An 18,740-nucleotide genomic window follows, 5' to 3' on the forward strand; every position below is an offset into this window, starting at 1 on the left:
AGTGCTGGGATTACAGGCATAAGCCACCGCGCCTGGCCGAGGCTGGTAATTCTTTGTTGAGGGGGGCTGCCCTGTGCATTACAGGATGCTTAGCAGCATTCCTGCTGCCACTAGATGACAGTGACAGCTCCACCCAGTTGTGACAACCAAAAATGTCTCCAGACATTGCCAAATGTCCTCTGGGGGACAAAATCCCACCCCCCGCCTTTAGAACCATTGTCCTAGGCCAAACCATTCTGAGAATAAGAATCACCTGGGGGGTTATTAAAACTAGATTTCCAGACTCCTCCCCTAGAGATTCTTATTTATTGTGTCCAGATTATGACCTGCAATGTGAATTTTTTAAATGCTCAAGGTATTCTTATCAGAGGAATGTGAGAACTGCTACAGCAGAGACGAGGAACCAAAAGAGGTCTGACCTGCTCATTTTGTGTTTCAGGAAGATCCTTCTGGAAGCGGTTGGAAGGTAAATCGGGTAGGATGTGGGGGGATGTAGAAAAGAGAATAGAATTGGAGGCTATTACTTAAATTCAGGTGAGAAATAACAAGGGAGTTGTATAGGGCAGTGGTGGGGGGGGTGCATTCCAAAGATATTTCTAAGGCAGAATCAGTGAAATTCATGACGAATTGGATATTGGGGAGAGGAGGGCTTAAGAAAAAAAAATGAGGCCAGGCGCAGTGGCTCATGCCTGTAATCCCAGCACTTTGGGCGGCCGAGACAAGCGGATCATGAGGTCAAGAGATTGAGACCAGCCTGGCCAACATGGTGAAGCCCCGTCTCTACTAAAAATACAAAAATTAGCTGAGTGTGGTGGCAGGCGCCTGTAGTCCCAGCTACTCAGGAGGCTGAGGCAGGAGAATCACTTGAACCCAGGAGGCGGAGGTTGCAGTGAGCCAAGATTGCACCACTGCACTCCAGCTTGGTGACAGAGAGAGACTCCATCACAAAAAAAAAAAAAAAAGAAAAAAAAGAGCAAAAATTAAAGAACTTTTATACTTCAAATGATATCATCAAGCAAGTGAAAAGACAATATGCAAAATGGGAGAAAATATTTGCAAGTTACATATCTGAAAAGGGACTTGTATCTAGAACATGTAAGAACTCTTATGACCAACAATAAAAAGACAAACAACCCAATTAAAAAATGGGCAAAGATCTGAATAGACATTTCTTCAAAGAAGATACCCAAATGGCCAATAAACACATGAAAAGATGCTCAACATCATTAGCCATTAGGGAAATGCAAAGCAAAACCACAGTGATACACCACTTCATACTCACTAGGGTAGGTATAATCAAGAAGATTGATTATGACAAATGTTGGCAAAGATGTGGAGAAACTGAAACTCTCACTCATTGCTGGTGGTTATGTAAAATGGTGTAGTCTCTATGGAAAACAGTCTGGCAGTTCCTCAAATGGCTAAACAGAGTTACCATATGATGCAGTGTCTACCTACTCCTAGGTAGATACCCAAGACAAATAAAAACAGGCTGGGCGTGGTACACCTGTAATCTCAGCACTTTGAGAGGCCAAGCTGGGAGGGCTGCTTAAGCCCAGGAGTTTGAGACCAGCCTGGGCAACATAGTGAAACCCCATCTCTACAAAAAATAAAAAAAATTAGCTGGGCATGGTGGTGCATACCCGTAGTCCCAGCTACTTGGGAGGCTGAGGTGGGAGGATTGTTTGAGTCCAGTAGTTGAGGTGTCAGTGAGCTATGTTCATGCTACCACACCCTCACCAGGGTGACAGGGTGAGACCTCATCTGTTAAAAAAAAAAAGTCCCTATAAGAACTTGGATAAAAATGTGAACAGGAGCACTATTCACATAATGGGCAAAAAGTGGACAACAACCCAAATGTCCATAAATTAATGAATAAATGTGTTATATTAAATATCAATACAGTGAAATAAAAGGAAATACAGCAATAAAAGGAAATACAGCAATAAAAGGAAATAAAGTGCTGATACATACTACAACACGATGAACTTTGAAAACCTTATGCTAAGTGAAAGTAGCCAGTCTCAAAAGACCACATATTATATGACTACATATTTATGAAATGTCCAAAACAGGCAAAACTAGCCAGGCATGGTAGTTTGCACCCATAGACCCAGCTACTCAGGAGGCTGAGGCCAAAGGATCACTTGCAAAACTTAAGGGACACACAGTAGCTTAATGGTTGCCTAGGGGTGGAGGTGGGGCATGGATTGGGGGAAAGGGGAATGTGACTGCTAATAGGTACAAGGTTGTTTTTTTGTTTTTTGTTTTTTTTTTAGATGGAGTCTTGCTCTGTCACCCAGGCTGGAGTGCAGTGGCGTGATCTCGGCTCATTGCCACCTCCGCCTGCCGGGTTCAAGTGATTCTCCTGCCTCAGCCTCCCAAGCAGCCGGGACTACAGGTGTGCACCACCAAGGCTGGCTAACTTTTGTATTTTTAGTAGAGACAGGGTTTCACTGTGTTGACCAGTCTGTTCTCTTAACACCTGACCTCAAGTGATCCACCTGCCTCGGCCTCCCAAAACCCTGGTATTACAGGCATGAGCCACTGCACCCTGCCAAGGTTTCTTTATAGGGTGACAAAATGTTCTGAAACTGATTTGTGGTGATAACTGCACCACTGTGAATATACTAAAAACCACTGAATTGTATAATTTCTTCCATTTTTCTTTTTGTTTTTTCTTTAATAGGAGACAGAGTCTTGCTGTGTTGCCCAGGCTGGAGTGCAATGGCCATGATCCCATTACTAATCAGCACAGGAGTTTTGACCTGCTCTGTTTTGGACCTGGGCAGAGTCCTCTTTCTTAGGCAACTTGATGGTGCCCCCCACCCTCTGTGGACACCAGTGGGTAAAGTGCACTACTGCCCAGAACTTCTGGACTCGAGCAATTCTCCCAGCTCACCCTCCTGAGTAGCTGGGACCACCGGCATGTGTCACCGCGCCCAGCAAATTGTATTCTTTAAAAATGGGTAAGTTGTAATGATATGTGTGTTAAATCTCAATAAAGCTTGAGTTTCTAGCTTTAATAACTGGAAACATGGTGTCACCATTAGCCAAAATTGGGACTACAGGAGGAAGAATATGTTTGGGGGAAAATAAGCCTTGGACATATTGAATGGCTGTGATAAGCACACAGTGAATGTCCTGCTCTGGAACACAGGAAAGAAGATGGGGCTGGAAATAATAATGCAAATACACAATCATTTATTGAGCACCTGTTACATACCAGGTGCTGTGAATATGTTGTTTACATATACTGACCGCTAGGTTGCATATGTATACTGTTTATTGTTTCTGCTCCCTCTCTTCCCCTGTGTAAGTCAATGAGAGGAGGGCCTTCATCTTTCTTAATGCTGTCTCCAGCACCTACAGCACAGGCTGGCAGAGAGTCGGCATATAGCATTTACTGGGTGAATAGAAATGCAGTATCTTTTAACCCTCTTAACAATCCTTTGTGGTAGGTTTTTGTTCCCATTTCACACAATTTTCTTAAGAGCGCAAAGCTAGTAAGTGACAGTGGTCTGTCTGCATTCCACGTCACAATGCAATACTATAATCTCTCAATCTCCCAGAACGAATCTGGAACAAAGGAAAGCAGTAAAGGTCATGTAAACCCAATTTCTGCAAATTCATAATAACTGTATATGAAAATCCAACTGGGTTAGGTGCTGGAGTTAATACAACGATAAACTGGACAAGAATCGGAAGAAAAATACATTTAAGACAAAATCCGTAAGACTTGGCGCATAACCTTGCTAGTTCAAGAAGCTCTTTCACGTATATTATCTTATTTAACCCCCACAAATAGCCTAACAAGTAGGTTTTATTACCATTCCAATCAGGCTTTTGTCCTCCACTTAAACTGTACTCCCCAAGGTGACTTCTGTGTTGCTAAACGCTCAACAGGTACTCACTTCAGGCACAACATTTAAGGGAGCACCAAAAAACTAAGTGATCAAGATGAATAACATTTTTATTTTTTAAAATTAAAATTAATGCAAAAAAATCCATGAATAACAAAATACCAACATTTAAAATAAAGAGGATTCTCAGGACTGGGCTCGCCTACCTGGATGCCCCAACGAAACCCCTCATTCACAGTAGGATTGAATGACCTCGAACTAAAGTGTCACGTACTTCCTGCTCGTGATGCTCGTGAGCCCGAACGAAGGCTGAAAAACTTCAAGGGGAGCCATTCTGCCTATCACCCCTAGTTCCAGCGCAGCAGCCCAGCGTGCACCACGCAGGTGGGAACTGACCCCGTGCTTTTGGAACAGGCTGGAACTGGGGGTGCTTGTGCCTGTGCATGTATGTATTGCACACGTGTGCATGCACGCTTCTCGTCTTGCTTCTATTTCCAAGTCCCAGTTCAGGACAGGGCAGAGAACTGCTTTCCAGTATGCGCCCTGAGCTCGGACTTTGCGCTTGCAGACTGAGGCGCCGGCCTGCATGGGAAGACAGAAGCTCAGAATTCCTTCCTGCACAAGTGGCAGGTGGAGTGCAACTCTTTTTGGTGCCTCAGTCCGAGACAGGGACACGCCATTCCCTGCGAGGTAGCAAAGGTACCTGAACCTACATAACCAAGCCCTTAAAGTCTCCGCGGCACCTCTTAATCGCCTTCCCGTAGCTATTGGAGGTAGAGAAACCGCGGCGGGAAGCGCCCCCAGAGAGGGCAGTGGAGCAAGGGACACTGGAGGTGCAGAGGGCGGAGGAGCATCTCCTTTCTCTCCGCCCCGCCTCTTTTCCTGCCTCCGGCCAATTGCCGTGCGCTCCGAGCCTTGACCCCGCCTCTCCCCGCCTCCTCCGGCCTGCGGCCCCGCCCGCGCCGGTAATAATTAGCGTGCGGGCGGGGTCCGCCGCGTCAGCCCCGGGAGCCGGCCAATCCAGTGGCTCTCCTCCGCGGTCGCGTCATAGGCCGAACAACCAAACAGAAAAGTTTAATAAACAGCGGACGGAGGGGCCGGCGGTGGCGGAGCCGGAGCAAGCAGGGGTTCGGCGGCCTTACCTGTACCCATTCACCGGCGGCTACCGGCGACGGCGGGCAGCGCGTCAGGCGGAGAGAGCCGCCGCCAGGTGAGGACCGCGGCCCGCGGGGCCCGGCTTGCCCGGCGCTGCCCCTCCCCCGCCTGCTCCCTTCCCCCATCCGGCTGCAGCTAGGCGAGGCCCGCCCCCGGCCCCTCCCGGCGCCGGAGAGCCGGAAGCGGAGGGCGGCCGGCCGGCGCAGCAGGTGGTGGGCCCGCGGGGGCCGCGGGCGAGAGGGCGAGGACCGCGGGCGAGAGGGCGAGGACCGCGGGCGAGAGGGCGAGGACTCCCGGCTCCGGGGGTGGGGGCCGGAGATCGGCGGATTCACCTCAGACGGCGCGCGGGCGCCCGCGGCCGGGGGCCGCTTCCTGTCAGGGTGGTCGCGCTGGGGTCGGGAAACTCAGTTCTTCAGGGCCGCGGAGGCCGCGACGCGCGCCGCCCCGAGCGGGTTGCGAGCGGGTGGCTGGCGGGGGTCGGAAGGGCCCCGGGCATACTGGGGCGCGTCAGCTCCCCGCCTCCTCCGAGTCTCAGGTCCTCTTCGGGATGTTTTTCCACCTGCGGTGTTTTTCAGAAACCAGCCGGAGGCAGCCCGGTGTCTCCAACTCCTGACTGGCACCGGGAAGGGAATTGGTCTCTTTTTTTCCTGCTTGGGTTTAGCTTGCTTAGGATTCTAAATTTTTTGTCTGCTCTTTTGAAATAGTTATATTTAAGTTTTAGCTACCTAAAAAAGTATGAAAGAATATTGTGTTTGAAATCTTTTTAACTTGGTTTTTAAGTCATGTGCTAACTAACCCACACAGTTGGGACGCTATGATTTACCTTCACATCTCGGAAGTTGTAACCAGTTGTGAGGAAGTTAGGACCTTGGGGTTACCTAAAGATAATTTATATTAAGTTGTTGGGCCATAAAAACTGGGCAGAATTGGCCACGCGCGGTGACTCAACGCCTGTAATCCCAGCACTTTGGGAGGCCGACGCGGACTAATCACGAGGTCAGGAGATCGAGACCATCCTGGCCAGCATGGTGAAACCCTGTCTTTACTAAAAATACAAAAATTAGCTGGGTGTGGTGGCGGGCGCCTGTAGTCCCAGCTACTGGGAGGCTGAGGCAGGAGCATCGCTTGAACCCGGGAGGCGGAGGTTGCAGTGAACCAAGATCGCGCTACTGCACTCCAGCCTGGCGACAGAGGGAGACTCCGTCTCAAAAAAAAGCCGGGCAGAATTAATGATTTTGAAGCTCCGAGAAACAGGATTAAATTCCTCTTTCAAACCGATATCGGAATTTGATTTTTTAAAAGTGTAAAATACCACAAACTTTTAAGGTTAGTTGTTCAGTAACCATGTCACCAATTTTAAGGCACTTTCTGAGTTTTGTATAGTTTCTCCAGAGCCCTAGGGGAAATGTTTTGCAAAATATGCACGTTTAGCTTTCCAAAACAAGTTGTCTTTTTTATTTTTACTTTTTTACGTTTTAAAATGTGTTTAAAGGGAGACATCACCAATGTGCAGGAGAAAATACAGGGGTCGGTGGATTTATTATCTTGTAGTGATAACTTTTTGGGTGTATGCGTATGTCAGAACTTACACGTTTTACACTTCAAATATGTGCAGTTTATTGTCAACTATATGTCAGTAAAGTTTTTAAGAAGTAACCAAAATATATTTAATACTACAAAAAAAAAACACAGTAAAGTATAAACAGATAAAAACATCATAAATCCTTGACGACTCCCCCCAAACCCAAAACTGGAACATTACTAAAACTTGCATTTGTCTATGAGTTTCTTATCTGTGCAGTGGATTTTGTGTATGTCACTTCCTTGACTTTTTGAAAAATAGTTTTATCATATGTTTGTATGCCGAAACTGTGTGGCATTTAATTTGTTTTTCTTTTGAGCTTTATAAAAATAGTATGTGGCTGTAGTTTATTTCATTGCTTTATGATATGTTAATCTGCCATAACTTACGGGCACTTCGACCGTATTTTTATTGTTTTTTATTTTGTTTTGCTATAAGCAGTCTTGCTCTGTGAACATTTCTTGTTTCCGGCTCTTGGTACACAAGTACAAGAATTTCTCTAGAGTAAATACTTAATGTGGATTGCATTCGACGGTATTAGGTAATCAGGACTAGAATAGATTGAATTACCTAGAAATAAAATGAATGAAAAACATTAGGATTCTCTATTATGTTTAAATAGAAGATTCATAGCCGTAGTGATTGAACTAGTTCAACCTAGTTGAACATTTGCATGAAAACCCAAAATTCCTGTTAACCTATGTATAATGACTCTCTTACTTTGAAGTCACATTGTAAAAAGTCTGGCACTGTTTGGTATCTCCTTTTCAATGCAAAAATAGTATAGTAGAAAAAACGCTGGATTGTATGTAAAGTAAATTATCCTTTCTGCTGTTCCTCTCCTCCCCTCTAATCTCTAGCAAATTACTTAAAAATTTCTCTTGTGCCTTAGCATACTCATGTAAAGGAAACTTGTCCTAAGCTTATCCTTCCACTTTTGCACAGACTTTAATTAAGGAAAACACCTGTCAAATGTCACACCCTTTAAGGGAAAGCATTAGGACCAAGGTGTTATTCTGTGGAATTAAATTTTGTATCCTTTGGAAGATTTTTGGAAAAGTTGTGTGGTGGTTCAGGATTTGTTAACTCCATATTTAAATATGTTTCAGATTAGAGAATGCCCACAAGGTGTGTTTCCCGAGGATCTGTTTCATTATGCTAACAGGAACACAGCGACAAATTAGGGAATAGTATCTCCTTACTATCCTGAAGATAGGTGTGTTTTTATGTGTTTCATGTTTCATTCATGTATGTGAGTGAATTTACATGTAATTTTGAATAACCTTTTTGTTTGAAGGCATGGGAGTAGAGATGGTTTCATTTTTTTCTGTATGTAGCTTGCAGACAAATATCAGGATGCTTTGTTTTGGTAGGGCTGTATTCTGCTTTTAAAAACCTTATTTTTTATTTAATTATAAGGACAATGTATATGGGGTTTTCCCTCTCAAACTTGAGAAAGAATAGAAAGTTACTAAGAAAAGCCACCTATAACACCATGATAGATAACTATTGTTAACATTTTGTCAGGTATACCCCTGGTCTTTATGTGTGTATTCTTAATATCCTAAACTATTAAGAGTCCATTCTAAACACTCTCAGCCTGGCTCTTTCTTAAGAACTTACCGAAATGTAATCTGCCTCACCATCTTATTTCATATAAGATGATAATAGAAGTCATCTGTTACCATTGCTTCAACTTTTCTACTCTTCTGCTTCATTTAAATGTGTAAATTTGTAAATTACAGTATCTTACTCTCTGACTCAAAACCTCCCAGTAGTTTTTCAATATACCAGATAAAATTGAAACCTCTTACTGTGGCTTATATACCTCAGACTAGCAAAGTCCACTAGAAATACAACGTTAGTCACAAATGGGAGCTACATTAAGTAATTTAAAATTTTCTGGTAGCCACATTATGAAAAAAAGAGAAACAGGTGAAAATACGTTTTATTTAACCCAAAAACTATTATTTCAACATGTAATCAGTATAAGAAATTGTTGATGGGATAGTTGTCTTTTTTTAGACTGTCTTTATAATTTGGTGTGTATTTTCCACTTAAAGTACATCTCAATTCAGACTAGCTACATTTCTTTTTTTGTATTTTTTTTGAGACAGAGTCTTGCTCTGTCTCCCAGGCTGGAGTGCAACGGTGCGATCTCAGCTCACCGCAACCTCTGCCTCCCAGGTTGAAGTGATTCTTGTTCCTCAGCCTCCCGAGTAGCTGGGACTACAGGCGTGCACCACCAGGCCCAGCTAATTTTTTTTTTTTTTGAGACGGAATCTTATTCTGTTATACAGGCTAGAGTGCAGTGGCACAGTCTCGGCTCACAGCAACCTGGGTTCAAGCGATTCTCCTGCCTCAGCCTCTCCCCAGTAGCTGGGACTACAGGTGCGTGCCACTACACCCAGCTAATTTTTGTATTTTTAGTAGAGAGAGGGTTTCAGCATGTTGGCCAGCCTGGTCTCAAACTCCTGACCTCAGGTGATCCACCTGCCTAGGCCTCCCAAAATGCTAGGATTACAGGCGTGAGCCACTGCACCCGGCCTAAATTTTTATGTTTTTAGTAGAGACCGCATTTCGCCATGTTGGCCAGGCTGGTCTTGAACTCCTGGCCTCAAATGATCTGCCTGCCTTGGCCTCCCAAAGTGCTGGGATTACAGGCGTGAGCCACCATGTCTGACCCAGACTGGCCACATTTCAAGTGCTCAGTAGCCACATATGACTAGTGGTTACCCACATGGACAGTTCCATCTTATAAAAGTACTATAACCTAGTTATCTGTTGGGTGTAACTTAAGTTAGTTTATTATTTTTTCTTATTATTATAAGTAGTGTGATAAATATCATACGAGCTACTACTGTGTATTTGTCATTGTTTCTTTCGGATCTAGTCTGTCTTACAATCACTGAATCAAAGCATATGAACATTTCTTAAAGTCTTTTCATAAATATTGCCAAATTTTGTCCTTAAAAGTTTGACTAACATCAAACTTTAATATCAAATTTGACTAAAAATGTGACAGAATACACATTTCTTGTATATCTTTACCAGCATTATCTGTCTATCCATCTACCCTCCATCTTTCCTTCCCTTTCTATAGGAATCATCATATATTTCTTTAATTAATTATGATGGTAAATAAACCTGGATATTGGACATCTTCTAGTTTATCTTTTGCCCATTTTGGCTGGTGTTTTATATTTGTGATACCCTTTTAAACCTTTTATATTTTTAGGGTTTAGGATAGCAACTCTGCTATATACTGCAAATATACATATACACACAAATATATATACACATGTATACATACACACACACACACACACACACACACACACACACACGTATGTTTGGTTTTTTTTAAATGTTTTTTGAGACACGGTCTTGCTCTATAACCCAGGCTAGAGGGCAGTGGTGCAGTCATGGTTCACTGAGGCCTCTACTTCCTGGGCTGAAGTGATTATCCCACCTCAGCCTCCTGTGTAACTGGGATTACAGGCGTTCCCCACCATGCCTGGCAATTTTTTGTGGAGATGGGGTTTTACCATGTTGCCCAGAATGGTTTCAAACTCCTGGGCTCAAGCAATTCACCTGCCTTGGCCTCCCTAAGTGCTGGGATTACAGGTATGAGCCACTGGGCCTGGCATGCAAATATTTTTCCTGGCTCTTCATTTACCTAACAGTGTTTTCTTTTCTCTTGCTCTCTCTCTCTCTTCTTTTTTTTTTTAAACAAAACAAAACAAAAACAGGCAAGGGTTTTTACTTTTTAAGAAAATTAGGTTAATACTTTCTTTTATGGCTTCTACTTTGCTTTTATATTTAAAGGCTTCTCCTACCCAGTTAAGTTTTCTTCTAGTTCTTTTACGGTTTCATATTTCACATCTGTCTTTTTCTGTTCATCTGGGATTTATTTTGACATATGTGAAGTGAAATAACCTCCCTTATTTTTCCTTAAAAATTTTGGCCCCACTAAAAAAAAAACAACTTGTTGCCTTTAAATAAAGCTGCCTTTATCATATGTTAAATGCACATCTTCTTGGTTCTTTTTAGGTTTTATTGAAATATCAATGATTTGGTACCAGCGCACACTTGTATACATGGGGCATGGTATTTTCATTTTGTAAACAAGTGTGTTTCTGTTATTAAGTCTCCCCCCCATCCCCCTTTTTTGGTTGTTGCTTTGTTAGTCCTCAGATTTTTTTAGTTTATTCTTTTGGGGCTTCAAATTAGTTTTGGTTTTGATTTTTTTTTTTTTTTTTTTTTTTTTTTTTTTTTTTGGAGACAGAGTCTTACTCTGTTGCCCAGGCTGGAGTGTGATGGCATGATCTTGGCTCACTGCAACTGCAACCTTTGTCTCCAGGTTCAAGTGATTCTCATGCCTCAACCTTCTGAGTAGTTGGGATTACAGGGGTGTGCCACCACACCTGGCTAATTTTTTTGTTTTTAGTAGAGATAGGGTTTCATCGTGTTGGCCAAGCTGGTCTCGAACCCCTGACCTCAAGTGATCTACCCACCTCGGCCTCCCAAAGTGCTGGGATTACAGGCGTGACCCACTGTGCCTGGCCAGTTCTGAGTTTTTTAACTTAAAAAAATTGCAACTTTTACAATATTTTATGTTTTATAATGAAAAAATGTAATCCTATTGAATGTTCCTCTGAGCATAGCTTTAGCTATATTACTTAAATTTTGATGAGTAATATTTTTATGTTTATATATTTAAAAACCCCTGCAGTTGCAGTTTTTATTTTTTCAACAAGTATTTAAGCACCTGCTCCATCTAGACATTCTGCCAAGTGCTGAGGACACAACTATGTACAAGACAAGGTCTCTTGCCTTCATCCAGTTACAGTCTGTCAATATAGACAAACCAACGAATAAAGAATTTTCAGATTTCGACAAGTGTCTAGGAAGTAAATAAATAATAGAAGGTGCTAATTGGATGATCTGAGACTGTCTCTCTGAGGATGTCATGTTTAAGTTGATTGGTGGTACCAAGGTGTGTATGGGAGTTTCTTTAGCTTTCCCAATCTATCAAAACATAAAAAAAAAAAAAAACGGAGTCTCACTCTGTTGCCCAGGCTGGAGTGCAGTGGTGTGGTCTTGGCTCGCTGCAACCTCTGCCTCCTGGGTTCAAGCAATTCTCCTGCCTCAGCCTCCTGAGTAGCTGAGATTACAGGCATGCGCCACCATGCCCAGCTAATTTTTGTATTTTTAGTAGAGATGGGGTTTCACCACAGTGGCCAGGCTGGTCACAAATTCCTGACCTCAGGTGATCCACCCACCTCAGCCTCCCAAAGTGCTGGGATTACAGGCGTGAGCCACCACGCCCAGCCGAAATGACTAAGTTTTTTTGGCAAAATATTTTGTGAAAATTGCTTTGCAGGCCTGGCTGAGATCACTTGATGTCAAGAGTTCAAGACCAGCCTGGCCAACGTGGCGAAACCTCATCTCTGTTGAAAATACCAAAATTAGCTGGGCGTGGTGGCCGGTAGCTGTAATCCCAGCTACTCGGGAGGCTGAGGCAGGAGAATCACTTGAAACTTAGAGGCGGAGGTTGCGGTGAGCCGAGACTGCACCACTACACTCTAGCCTGGGCGTCACAGTGAGACTCCGTCTCCAAAAAAAAAAAAAAAAATTGCAAACAGTTTGAAGCCTCTTCCCCATCTTCCAGCTGGATCGCTGCTCCAAAGCTTGTCCTGTGTAGAAAATTTGGAACTTTGATTCTGAGTTCTAAAATCAAGAAGTTGAAGGTAGTTTCCCATGTGAAGAGAACTGCTGGCACAAATGGTACATATGCAAAGTGCTTGACTTGACTTTGAATTTGACAGAAGATTAGAATGACTGGTGTTTACTGAGGGAGGACAGTGGGACAAGCTTTGTTTCAGGACTTGTTTGGGAGACTTTTATTTTTTATTTCCAAATGGTAGGGCTGCTTCCACCCCTCCTGCCTTCCTATGGAGTTTTGATTTTGTAATCCAAATCAGTCTCCTACAAATAGCATATATTATTTTACCCCTTGTTACTTTTCTTCATTATTTCTACTGTGTTTTCAGTTTTCTCTACTCAAGACCTTTGCATATGCTTTTGTTTTGCTTAGTTGTGATTTCCTTGAGGAATCCTTCCTTGATGCCACAAAATAGGTTAGGTCTTTCTCTTGGCTTCATGTGCTCATTTTATATTGGGCTTTTCTTTCATAAACATTTGTAACAACTCCAGTTCATTAAGTTTGTGTGAATTGTTTTAGCGTCTGTTTCTTCTTCCAGATCCATACAGTCTGGTAGCTACCATCCACTTGTGGCTATTTAAATAAATTTAAATTTAATTTAATATTAAAAATTCAGTTCCTCATTTGTATTAGTCACATTCTAGGTGCTCACTCAGTGGCCTTATGTGGCTAGTGGCGATTGTGTTGGACAGCAGAGATACAGTCTTCTGCAATAATAGATATTTATCTTAATTTATAGTCCTGTGGCTAATGGCTACCATATTTTATTTAAATAGTCACATCTGACTATTGAGATATGGCAAGTCTGAACTGATGTATTAAGTTTGAAATAGGAACTTGATTTCTAGTACAAAACAATATCTCAATTTTTAAAATATTACATATTGAAGTAGTGATATTTTACATGTATTGTGTTAAAATATACTATTACTGTTAATTTTATTTCTTAATTAAAAAAATTTTTTTTTCTTGAGACGGAATCTTACTCTGTTGCCCAGGCTGGAGTGCAGTGGCACAATCTCGGCTCACTGCAACCTCTGCCTCCTGGGTTCAAGTGATTCTCCTGCCTCTGCTTCCCAAGTAGCTGGGACTACAGGCGCGCACCACCGCGCCTGGCCTGTTTTTGTTTGTTTGTTTGTTTGTTTGTTTGTTTGTTTTTGAGACATGGTGTTGCCTTTGTCGCCCAGGATGGAGTGCAGTGATGTGATGTTGGCTCACTGTAGTCTCAACCTCCCTGGCTCAAGGGATCCTCCCACCTCAGCCTCCTAAGTAGCTGGGACTACAGGCGCGCCACATGCCCGTATAATTTTTTAAAATTTTTAAAATTTTTTGTAGAGATGGGATTTCACTGTGTTGCCCAGGCTGGTCTTGAACTTTTTTTTTGAGATGGAGTCTCGCTCTGTTGCCCAGGCTGGAGTGGAGTGGCACGATCTCGGCTAACTGCAGCCTCCACCCCCCAGGTTCAAGTGATTCTCCTGCCTCAGCCTCCAGAGTAGCTGGGATTACAGGCGAGTGCCACCACGCCTGGCTAATTTTTGTGTTTTAAGTAGAGACTGGGTTTCGCCATATTGGCCAGGCTGGTCTCGAACACCTGACCTCAGGTGATCCGCCCACTGTGGCCTCCCAAAGTGCTGGGATTATAGGCGTGAGCTACCGCGCCCAACCGGTCTTGAACTTTAGAGCTCAAGTAATCTGTCTGCCTTGGCCTCTGAAAGTCTTGGGATTACAGGCGTGAGCCACTGTGCCCAGCCAATTTTTAAATTTCAATGTGACTACTAGGAAATAGAAAACCACATGTGGCTCTCATTATGTTTCTGTGAGACAGCACTGGTCTGACTCGACCATAAGTTTCTACAGTGGTAGGGACTATATCCATTTTATTTACTGTGGTATCTTCAGCGCATAATAGACGTTCAAAAGATTTGGTGAATGAATAAACTAACTCTGTTAACTTTTGAATGTTATTGCATAGTTTACAGAGAATGTTACCTATTCAGCTTTTGCTTTTCAGAATTGTTTTCTTTGTGACTGATTAAAATGGTTGAGAAAAGCTCTTTCAGTAGCTATATAAAGAATGAGTCTTCGTCTTTTATGTAATATTTTATTTATTTTTTTCTGGTTTAGGCCTCCAAGGAGAGAGAGAATTTAAAGTTGGCCAGTCTATTTTCTCTTAGTTTTTCTATGTCTAGCACTTTTTCTTAGATGATCTATGATATGTTGTTTGGCACATGAAAATTTATGACTTAAAATCTTAATAGTTGAGTATTATAAATGCCTTCTCTTTTACTTTCGTCTCACTATTGTGATCCCTGTTTCTTTTTATTTTGCGTTAATCAGTGACCTTGTTTATCCCTTGAGACCTAAAACAAAGCAATGTACTGTTTTTTTGTAGAAAGATACCTTATCCTATCAGCTTGGTTTATGCTTGCTTATCTGTATGTTTCCTTAATGTTTCCTTTGTGTTCAGTGTTTGACCGCATAGGCCATTCATTCAGACTCCCCAACTCCTCATACACACCTTGTAATCTTTTCCCTAAGGAGTCAGGAGAGATACACCAGGAATTGCAAGCTCAAATATATCTTACTTTTGTAGGCAATGTGTATTGGCCAGGGAAATTTTTTTTATTTTTTGTTATTTATTTATTTATTTATTTAGAGACAGAGTCTTACTCTATAGCCCAGGCTGGAGTGCAATGTCTGCTGCCCGGGTTCAAGCAATCCTCCTGCCTCAGTCTCCCAAGTAGCTGGGATTACAGGCGCCTGCCACTGCACAAGGCTAATTTTTGTAGTTCTAGTAGAGACGGGGTTTCACCATCTTGGCCAGGCTGGTCTTGAACTCCTGACCTTGTGATCCACCTGCCTCTGCCTCCCAAAGTGCTGGGATTTACAGGCGTGAGCCACCACACCTGGCCATATTTTTTTATTTTTTATTCCCCATTGAGGTGTTTTTCATAGTTTATCCTTAGTGATCCCAGTTATGTTTTGCTAATGTCAGGGTGGTCTTTTTATCAACTACTACAATAAACCACCAGTCGTGCCAGAGAAAATGCCCAGGATTAATTTCTTTTGTAGGAAGAGCAGTTTGAACTATTATGGAATCCTTCAAAATTCTAAGAAAGTGTTTGCCCTGTTCTGTATATATTCTGCCAAAAGTTGTTCCTAATAGTCTAGATATTGATTCTTTATGTAAGCAGGGTCTTTTTAATCAAAAGTGAAGTGGGACCAAATTGTTCAGTGGCTTGTTCTCTTCTAAATTGTTTTTAGCTGATAAGATTTGGGAAACTTTCTGGGCTTCCACAAATAATATACAATACATCCTTTGAATACTTGATGCTTAAAAAGTGTTGTTACTGCATGCAGTCAGGGAGCTCCAGAGCTTTTTGCAGGCTCCTTGTTCCTGAGAAGCAATATTGTTTTCATATTATCTCGGTTATAAATTTTATGATTGTGACATTGCTTTCTTTTTGTTTTTGCTGTTGTTTTCTGCTGCTGCTGATTTAGAAATGAAATAAGCTAACTCTTAATTTTAACCTGTTTGCTACCTAAAATGATAATCATCTTGATGTTCTTTCAAGCAGGTCCCAAAGATCTTAAAACGATCCGGAATCACTGAGTCCACAGTTCTTTTTTCTCTTGGTTATGTATAGATGGAGAGTGGTCTTGGTGTTATATTAGTGTATGATTCGTATTTGTTTCATAATTAACTTTGAAGTGAAAAATTGATGCGAGAGCAAAGGTTTATTTGGTTTCCCTATCTACTAATTTTATGCTTGCCAGATTTTAAGATTAAACTGTTTGCCATCTCTCTTTTTTTTTTCTTCCCATAAAACCTTTGGCCATCTACAGTCACTTTTCTTCAAATCTTATGCTGTAATTCAAGCTGTATATTCTTTTTGCTGATTGCTTCTGTACCTCCTCTGCTTCCAGTGTTCTTTTGCAAGAGTGTCCACACAGTGGGAAGAAAACCTGAACTTGACTCATGAAGTGCGGGCATTCAAAACAGTGAATCCTTGCAAAGGATCTTGGGAGTAGACCCCTGTGAATTGGTTCTTTCAATTTGTCCACTTAAAGGGCATAATAGATTATGCAGCTGTTTGGGCTTCAGCAGGGTATTGCTCCATATTCATGTCTAGTTGCAATTATGTGAATTTTCAGTTTGTTACAAAGACTTCCCTTTGTATTCAAAACAATTTTGTTGGCTTTGTGTTCTAATATTTGAATTTTCTCTGAGGAAAAATAGTTGCAAGATTTTGAACTTTGAAAACTTCAAATTAAAATGTTTAAAGGTTTTGTCACTTTTTATTTTCTGATGCAAACCATACATTGAAAGCATATTTTAAGAAGAAGTCACTCTAATAAGCTTTAATTTCGAGTTTATGAATCACAGGATTTTTGGTAGAGGTAAAAACTATACTTACACCGTAAATTAGACATTGAATGCCATTTAATCAGTCAGATAATGATTAATGTTAGAGTAATGTTTGATGGGCCAAGCTGCTAAAACGTAAGCAGTTCTAATTAAAATATATAAACTTATCACGTAAAAATAGCAAACTTAGTAATGTATAAAGTGACAGTAGGTCTTTTTTGCTTAAAAATCAGAGTTCCTGTGTAGTGTCTCTTCAGGATCTCTGTAGTAAGAATATTATTTAACGTAGCTTAGTGAGAAGTTTAAGAGGAGTATACCTTTTACTTTAGGGTGCCCATGCCACTTTGAAGTTATGGAGTGCAAAGTAGTTTCCACACATTAAAAAAAAAAAAAAAAGATGAAAAAAACTTAAACTTTTCTAAATTTTATACCTGAACATGTCATTAGAACATGTGCCTTTTGCTTTTAGATCTCTGTTTGCCAATGGTTAAGCATTAACCTTGGCAAAATACTCACGTCAGATCTGTTAAATGTAATAATATTTCTGCCCAGTATTTTCTTCAGTTTTAAGTAGAAATATCAACCTTTGATGTCACTGAAATTTCTACTCTGTTGTGATACTGAGAACATAAATGTCAGTGAGTTTGATAGACAGCTTAGAAATGAATCTTTTGCATTCAGTGTTTTAGTGCTGTATATTTTCACTTAAGTTATAGTTTTCTCTTTAAGTCTTAGAAAAAAACATTGGTTTGTTCCTCTTAGCAACATATTGTAATGGATTTTCTGTTGCCGTTTTACAATTTTCAGGTAAAATGTGAACTCTATTAAAAATAATCTGTCTTTAAAGCATAACTTCACCTTCATTGCTCCATAAAAATAAATGATTTAGATTAAAAGCATTGTATTTTAAACAATTGGTCACAGCTGCTTCTGTGAGATTTTCATTTATGTTACTTAGTTTATTTTTCACCTAGACAAGGGTGAGCAAACAGTATATGATGGGAAAACTGAAACCTTATGTACTGTTTCTTTAAGAAACCAGCTTATCCAGGGGGTTTTAGTGTGTCTAACCTAACCTGCTAGCAAGGAAAAGTTCTTTAAAATAATGGATATTAGCCGTATCCAATCACAATTATCAGTTTCACTAACAGGGAGGAGATTTTACTCTTCAGCCACTAGAATTGGAGAAGGTGGAGCTTGGTATTCAGGTTTGGTTGCTTTGGAGTACAGCTTCAAGTGAAGTTAATCTGAGGTGAAGCAAACAGAAAATTGTGGAGGTTTTGTTGGTAGGATTTTTGTTCTAATCTTTTTATGATCCTTTATTTTATAATTTTGCTCCTTTATGATTCTGTGTGTGCTAGGTTTTGTCATTGTTTTTATTTTCTGATGCAAACTGAACACTAAAATTAAGCAGGGAAGCAGAACAAAAGGGCTCTTTGGACAGGAAATAGGTGTTCAGAGAATCAAACTTGACTTTCTCCTATCATTATTTTTAGTTCAGAATATGAGTGTCATTAAAACATCTTAGACTTAAAATCATCTCCAATAACAGGCTTTTTTTTTGAATTGGTTGTTTGAACAGTCAGTTGTCAGTTTTTATAAATGACATCTTGAGGAGATTCATTTGATATGTCATTTTCCTTAAACTTAAAATGTTAAGTTGCTGAAAGATAAATGTGATAGGCTTAAATAAGTCTTTTTTAGTAAATTGAAATGCCAACTGTTTAATTTTTTAACCCCAGCACAGCACCCCTTTTAATTTCAGTATATTTTAATATAACAATATGTTGACATTTTTAATATGCTTATAATTTTTAATATGCTCATAATTAAAAAGGCCATTGATGAACAAAGTGAAACTGCTTTCTTCTTACTTCATTCAAACTCTTCATTTCTTTCAAAGGTGGAGATAAGTAATTAACATTTCGAAACAGGAAATGAAAGGATTTATATTTTTAAAAGCTATAGGTAGGCTACTACAACTTTTTTTTAAAGTATCTGATTCTATTTACATTTCTTATTTATGACGTAATTGTAGTGTAT

At 40.9% G+C, this 18,740-nt stretch overlaps 1 protein-coding gene across 15 annotated transcripts in view; it reads left to right on the forward strand.

The window, feature by feature from the left end:
* The first annotated feature begins 2,689 nt into the window (after positions 1-2,689).
* The window catches only part of ZFAND6 (zinc finger AN1-type containing 6), an 85,813-nt gene continuing 69,762 nt past the window's right edge, over positions 2,690-18,740 (forward strand). For 2 of the 15 annotated variants that reach the window (XM_034939264.3, XM_034939263.3), the window contains exon 1: positions 2,690-5,073. The gene's annotated coding sequence lies outside the window, so the exon portion shown is untranslated. Of the gene's footprint in view, positions 5,074-5,177; positions 5,228-5,457; positions 6,345-17,830; positions 17,984-18,600; positions 18,666-18,740 lie in introns of those variants that run through there. The other 13 variants (XM_055098931.2, XM_055098930.2, XM_063596873.1 and 10 more) reach the window with 13 other exon arrangements.

The sequence above is a fragment of the Pan paniscus genome, chromosome 16, assembly GCF_029289425.2.
Source record: "Pan paniscus chromosome 16, NHGRI_mPanPan1-v2.0_pri, whole genome shotgun sequence".
Classification (NCBI taxonomy): Eukaryota; Metazoa; Chordata; class Mammalia; order Primates; family Hominidae; genus Pan; species Pan paniscus.